General features: G+C 33.5%; 1 long non-coding RNA gene across 1 annotated transcript; it reads left to right on the forward strand.

Moving 5' to 3' along the window:
- Window positions 1-2,235: 2,235 nt before the first annotated feature.
- On the forward strand, window positions 2,236-5,002 carry LOC134529081 (uncharacterized). The gene is made up of 2 exons (XR_010074455.1): window positions 2,236-2,954; window positions 4,095-5,002. It is a non-coding gene; the product is annotated as an uncharacterized LOC134529081 (long non-coding RNA).
- Window positions 5,003-5,666: the final 664 nt, after the last annotated feature.

Below are 5,666 nucleotides of genomic sequence, written 5' to 3' on the forward strand. Positions count from 1 at the left end.
TCTATATGATGGTGCCAGAGAAGCTTCCTGTCCATGTGGACGCCTAGATATTTTACGACGTCCTTGTGTGGGATTTGTTCGCCAAACAAACGTATTTATGGCCTGTGTTCTACAGGTGGAAGATTTCCGCGAGTAAACACAATAGCTTCGGACATCGTTGTGTTCACTTTGCTAAGCCAGGTCGTACACCATTGCTAGCACACAGCTAATGCATCCGTTTTTTTCCTAGCCTAATTTAATCTAAGCTAATGCAGTCTGGTAGTGGCTAGGTGAAGTGTGTATGATCTGCTATACAGAAACGTGTCGTTTGCATAGCACATAGCAGCCTAACTTCACTAGGCGGTGTTCGGGGCGTGGCAAATCTCTAGAAGGCTATATATGTTAAATAGAACAGGGCCTAGAATACTGCCCTGTGGTACGCCTGCTCTTATTTGTTTGATGTCAGACATAGTTCTTTAAGTTGATACTGAAAACGTTCTGTCTTCTAGGTAGGACGCGACTAGCTTGGTATAGCAGACCAGGAAATTAGTTTGATATAGTTTGTATAGATTAGCCCCGCGTGATAAACTCTGTCGAAGGCTTTTTCTACGTCTAAAAACGTCGCAACTACATAATCTTTTACGTTGAAGGCGCTTGTTATCTCTTCAGTGAGGCGTATGAGTTGGTGCACTGTCAAGTGATTACTGCGAAAAATCGAATGGCCTAAGTGTACAGGCCTGCCCGATCCGCGGACGAATATTTTCACGTTCTGCGCGCATACTTTTCGTTGGTGATACTGCCGACGAGCGCGGGTTTGAATGGTAGTTTGATGATATGAATTGACAAACTGCTAGACTGTGTGTAATATAGTTACCCAAATAACACTAAAACAACAAAAATGAATTAAATAATAAATAACCATCTCTTTTAAAACTATAACGTGTCAGAACTTAGTGTTATTGTGCAAACAAAGACTAATTTTAGCAAAGATTATTGCACGAAGTAAGGAAGGTAGGGTTATATGAATAGTCAAAATAAGTTTTTATAGCAACTGATCTTGAGAAAATGATTTTTTTGTTTGTGTAGGCCTCAACTTTGACAGCTGAGTAAAGTTTATTTAAACAAAGGCACAGCATTTCAATAAGTGTTTTATTTTTTAATGAATTTCTGAATTATAACCTTGTCACAAATTTTTATGTAGGATACATACAGATGCAAGTTTATTATAAACTGAACTATTAGTATTAATGTTTATACGTTTCATTTAGAAAATAAATTTAGCTCTTATTGTTACATGAATTAATATATCTGATACGCTTACTTGCGTTATTAAAATAACTTGCATTAACTTCGGAACAATTGTAACGTGTCCCAAATTTTCGGTTGTAAACGCAAACCAAATATTTTCATTTAATTATATTATTAATTGATGTCATGTTATGTTGATAGAACTAACAAAAAACGGCGAAATATAAATTCAAATTTTTGATATTCGTGCTTTATTGTTTGGCTATTTATTTTGGCAATTTTTCATAGTTTAAGCACTTATGAAAATATTTACATAAAATTCTTATAAATGTTTTTTGAGATTCTTTAATTATGTGTGATGATTCTGCTAATAGTTGTTGAGATAATTGAGGTAGATTACCGGTATTTTACCATTGGTTTTGTATTTTGTATTACGTTAGCTACTTTTAAAATACTTTTAAGTCATTTGGATGGTTGGTTAAGTTTTGTTAGCTTAATTTAAAACATTGTTTAATCGTGTGAATGGCTGGAGGGATAAGGTAATTTAATTTCGAACACTGTTCAATTATTTGAATGATTGGTTGTATACAATATTCATTTAAAATACTGTATATTGGTGTAAATGTTTGGGTAAGTTACGTTAGCCACATTAAAAATACTTAACGGCGTTCTTCGGGATAGGTGTTATTCAAAAAACCATTAAATGTTCTTAATGGAGAACCTTCTCTAGAAAATTAGCATTACTTGAAATAGGGATAACAATCTGCAGGTAGAGAAGTAAAGATTGTGTTAGGTAAGTTCCGGGAAGAGGAGTGGCAGATTTTGCATTTAAAACTGCAGAATAAAAAGTACGAATTTTTGAAAAATTTAAATATTTAAGCTTTGTGAAACGATTAATAACCATGCAACATTTTTAAATAATCAATATTAATATTACAAGACTGACATATTTTTAATTATATAATCTTGATTTTTGAAATAAATGCTTTTTTTTTTTTCGGATGAGGTTGTACTAACCAGCGAAATGATTTTTTTTCCGTATCTAAACTACCGCGTTATTATTTTCCTGCCTAGTATTTTGTTAGTACAATATATAGTACACAATATATAGTGCACAAAATAATTTATTACGGTTGTGGCAAACAACAGTTAACTGGTGTCACTGCTACAAAAGTTTAACATTATTTAGCCAAACTTGTGTTGTGAATGTATTACACTGAAATAAATAATAAAATCACTTCAGGCTATATAAAAAAAGATTGTCAAAATTAAATGATATCGTAGCTTTCGTCCATTCGAAACCTAAATTGGGCGGAGACAAAACAAAATACAGAAAAAAACTTATTTTGTAATAAATGAGGCAATAAAATTAGTTATAGGTATCTAATTTCTTAATTTATTTACTTGAATGGAAATAAATTTGCCATTAGAATCATCATTTGTTGATAACCGCCGTTCTAACAAAATGTAAAACTCAGATTAACGTATATTTCCGTATACATAGCCTACTTTAGCAAAATATCTCCAGAGTGACGTCACAAATTGCTAGCCAGTGAAAGAGAAAGGTGCGCAAAAGGATACATATATAACTTCACGATGATTCACCCGTTATGTTCACAGTTGACAGAACAGAAGAACGAATGAATATCAAGCAATGATTTGTGTAACATTTTCTTAAGTGTTATGAGTACGTAATAAATATTCTCGCAGAAACTGTATGGTGTTATGTAGGCTGAAGTATCTATTTATTCGATTTTTTATTTATTAGAAAACAATTTGATCCGATTTCCGCATAGGTAGTTGAGAAGTGTAATTAGGATAATAAATTTTAAGCTCAATATTGTGCTAAAACAGATTAAGATAAATTGTAATTGGAACCGAATTAGGGGTTCATATGTAAAAATACAAATGTTTGTTAAGTGACACAATATTTCTGTAAACCTTTGTGTTCTGTACCATTACAAGAAGGAACAACCATATTTCTATACATTTGAGAATAATAACAGTAGTATTACAGAATTATTTTTATTTGGTTTCATATAGAACTTCTATAAGCACTCGAACTATGGTCAATGGACTGGGAATGTTTAGTTTAATGCCGATTATAATTTGTTGTGTTTGTTGCCAGCCAAACTTGTTTAACTATATGATAGAACCTTACACTTAGTACGTGTGGTTTCCAAGTGATGTTATGTTCTCTGGATTATGTAATTACAGTTTCCCTTATACGAATGTACCGAACAAAAATAAAGTGTTGTGGTGTATACCACCATTGAAATATAAGAAACCTCTTAGTTAACACTAGGAAAATAACAAATGCAAGTGACAAGTAGCTCATTTGACATTGAACAAGAGGATCGTTCCAAAGAGAGGTTGCACCCTCCTTCCTGAGCGAGCCTTTTGTGACGTTGCAAGTTGTTTCTTGTTTCATTACAAAGAAAAATTGAAAAAGTAAGCCATAAATTGCACCATTTTAAAACATATTTGCAACATTGCAAATAATTGCTTGAATATCTTTCACACTTGGGGTTGGCTAATGACTAAATTTCGAATAAAATTTTCTATTTACTCATTGATATAACGTTACGTTAACCATGCAAGCACATTTGTTGAAATGCAGCATGTACTTTGTATGGTGTACAATTAACAGCATCTTTCATGTACTTTATTTTAATAATTCTTGGGAATTTTTTTTCCAGAACTAATTGATATGTTCTCGCCCCTTAAATACAGGTAACGAGATGCTGGCCCGTTACCATCACATGCAAGGTCTCAATAGTATATAAACAACATTATTCTAATGTATTGTTATTGTGGTGACTAGCGAATGAATGCAGCAGATTCCAACTCTTCAGAATTGTTTCCAGTAGACGCAGCGTCGCACTGCGTGGCTGCGACTGGTTGATAATCGCTGGCTCCTCTGTGACATTGTGGGCATTGGTGAATCAAGCTTGTCGTGAATGTCAGTGCGCTTGCAAACTGACTCCCCTGCTGCAGCTCATACACCGGTCGTCACTGGATTCTGATGTACTTTGTAATAATTAAGATAGTTTCTGAACCAGAACAGTTGATAAGCTACGGTCCTGAATCAAAAAAGGTAAATTTAAAATGTGTCGTAACTTTATCTTTGAGCCTCATTTAGAAAATGTTAACATACTCACCTTTCATTGTTAGGTACATATTTTTTTACACAATCCCGCATAACCCTGCAAGTTATAAAAATTCTTCCAATGTATGAATTTCCCAATTACATACATATTGATAATGCCGAATGTGGACTTTATATATATATACACATGCATACTTACACATATATGTATAAAAATTGAAAGAAAATGTTTGCTTCAATGTCTCCCCTATAAATAATAAATGAATTACCTATATGATTAAATATCCGTGTTCTTAGTGGATATAACTAGGAAAATCTGCATAATTTGTATGTATTTTGGTAGTTATTAAAAAAGTACAATTAAACTTACAATATTATGAATTGTCATACCTCTAATGTTAAATTTTACTCTTGTACAGATAGCACACTGTATCTAAGTAACATAATTAAGATGTCACAGATATAATAATTAATACTTACTAATTTTATTCGACAATGTGTTTCCGATTCATTTGACTTCTTGCAAATGGGTTATAAATTAAGTATAACTCCAGAGACGTACCAAATTAGGTTACCTTGAGAAACTCATGACGTCAGCGTGTATGGTTTATGTGTTAGGGAAAATTTATTCAAATACTGTGTATTAAAAAAGTGCATGACATGGTATATTATTGTTTTATTTTGAAACAATTAACCCCAATTATTGCGAACACCATGGTAATATGCTTAAAAAATGTGTGAACTCTGGAGTGTATGAGAAGTTATTTCCAGGCCGGCCGTCGAATCGTCCGGTTTTAGGATCGAGTATAAATGACAGAACTTCGACTATCATCCCTTTTCTACGTGTGTCTAAAGCCAACCAGGAGCGTGGAGAAACCCCCCTGAAAAGCCTGACTCGAATGACAATTGAAATGTTTTCCTAACTTAAATTAAACTAAGCTAAAGTGTGTGGGAAAGGGGCCAATTTAAGGTAGGACCTAGGCGTGTCTCAGGGCAAACCCTATACACTAGAATAAATACCAATTATTTAAGTTAAATACAAAGCGTCATATCTTGCGTTTAGGACCTTGTAGTTGGATTTTTATATTTCAGTTTTAAACGGAGAAATAAAATGGTTTTTTCAGGGCCTGTAATGGCCGGGTAAATTTATTGCCTGCAAGGATAACTGGGCGCGCGATCTTGTTGCTGTCCGTCGGCATTAAAAGTGTCGGCCCAGACAAAAATTATGATAAGTATATTTTGTTAAGAAACGTTACAGCTTTCATTTGGTACATGGCTGATATTCGGCCAATACTTGGTATGAGTCCTGGAGTCGTTTTTATAAAATGAA

This window comes from Bacillus rossius, chromosome 2 (genome assembly GCF_032445375.1).
Source record: "Bacillus rossius redtenbacheri isolate Brsri chromosome 2, Brsri_v3, whole genome shotgun sequence".
NCBI classification, from domain to species: domain Eukaryota; kingdom Metazoa; phylum Arthropoda; class Insecta; order Phasmatodea; family Bacillidae; genus Bacillus; species Bacillus rossius.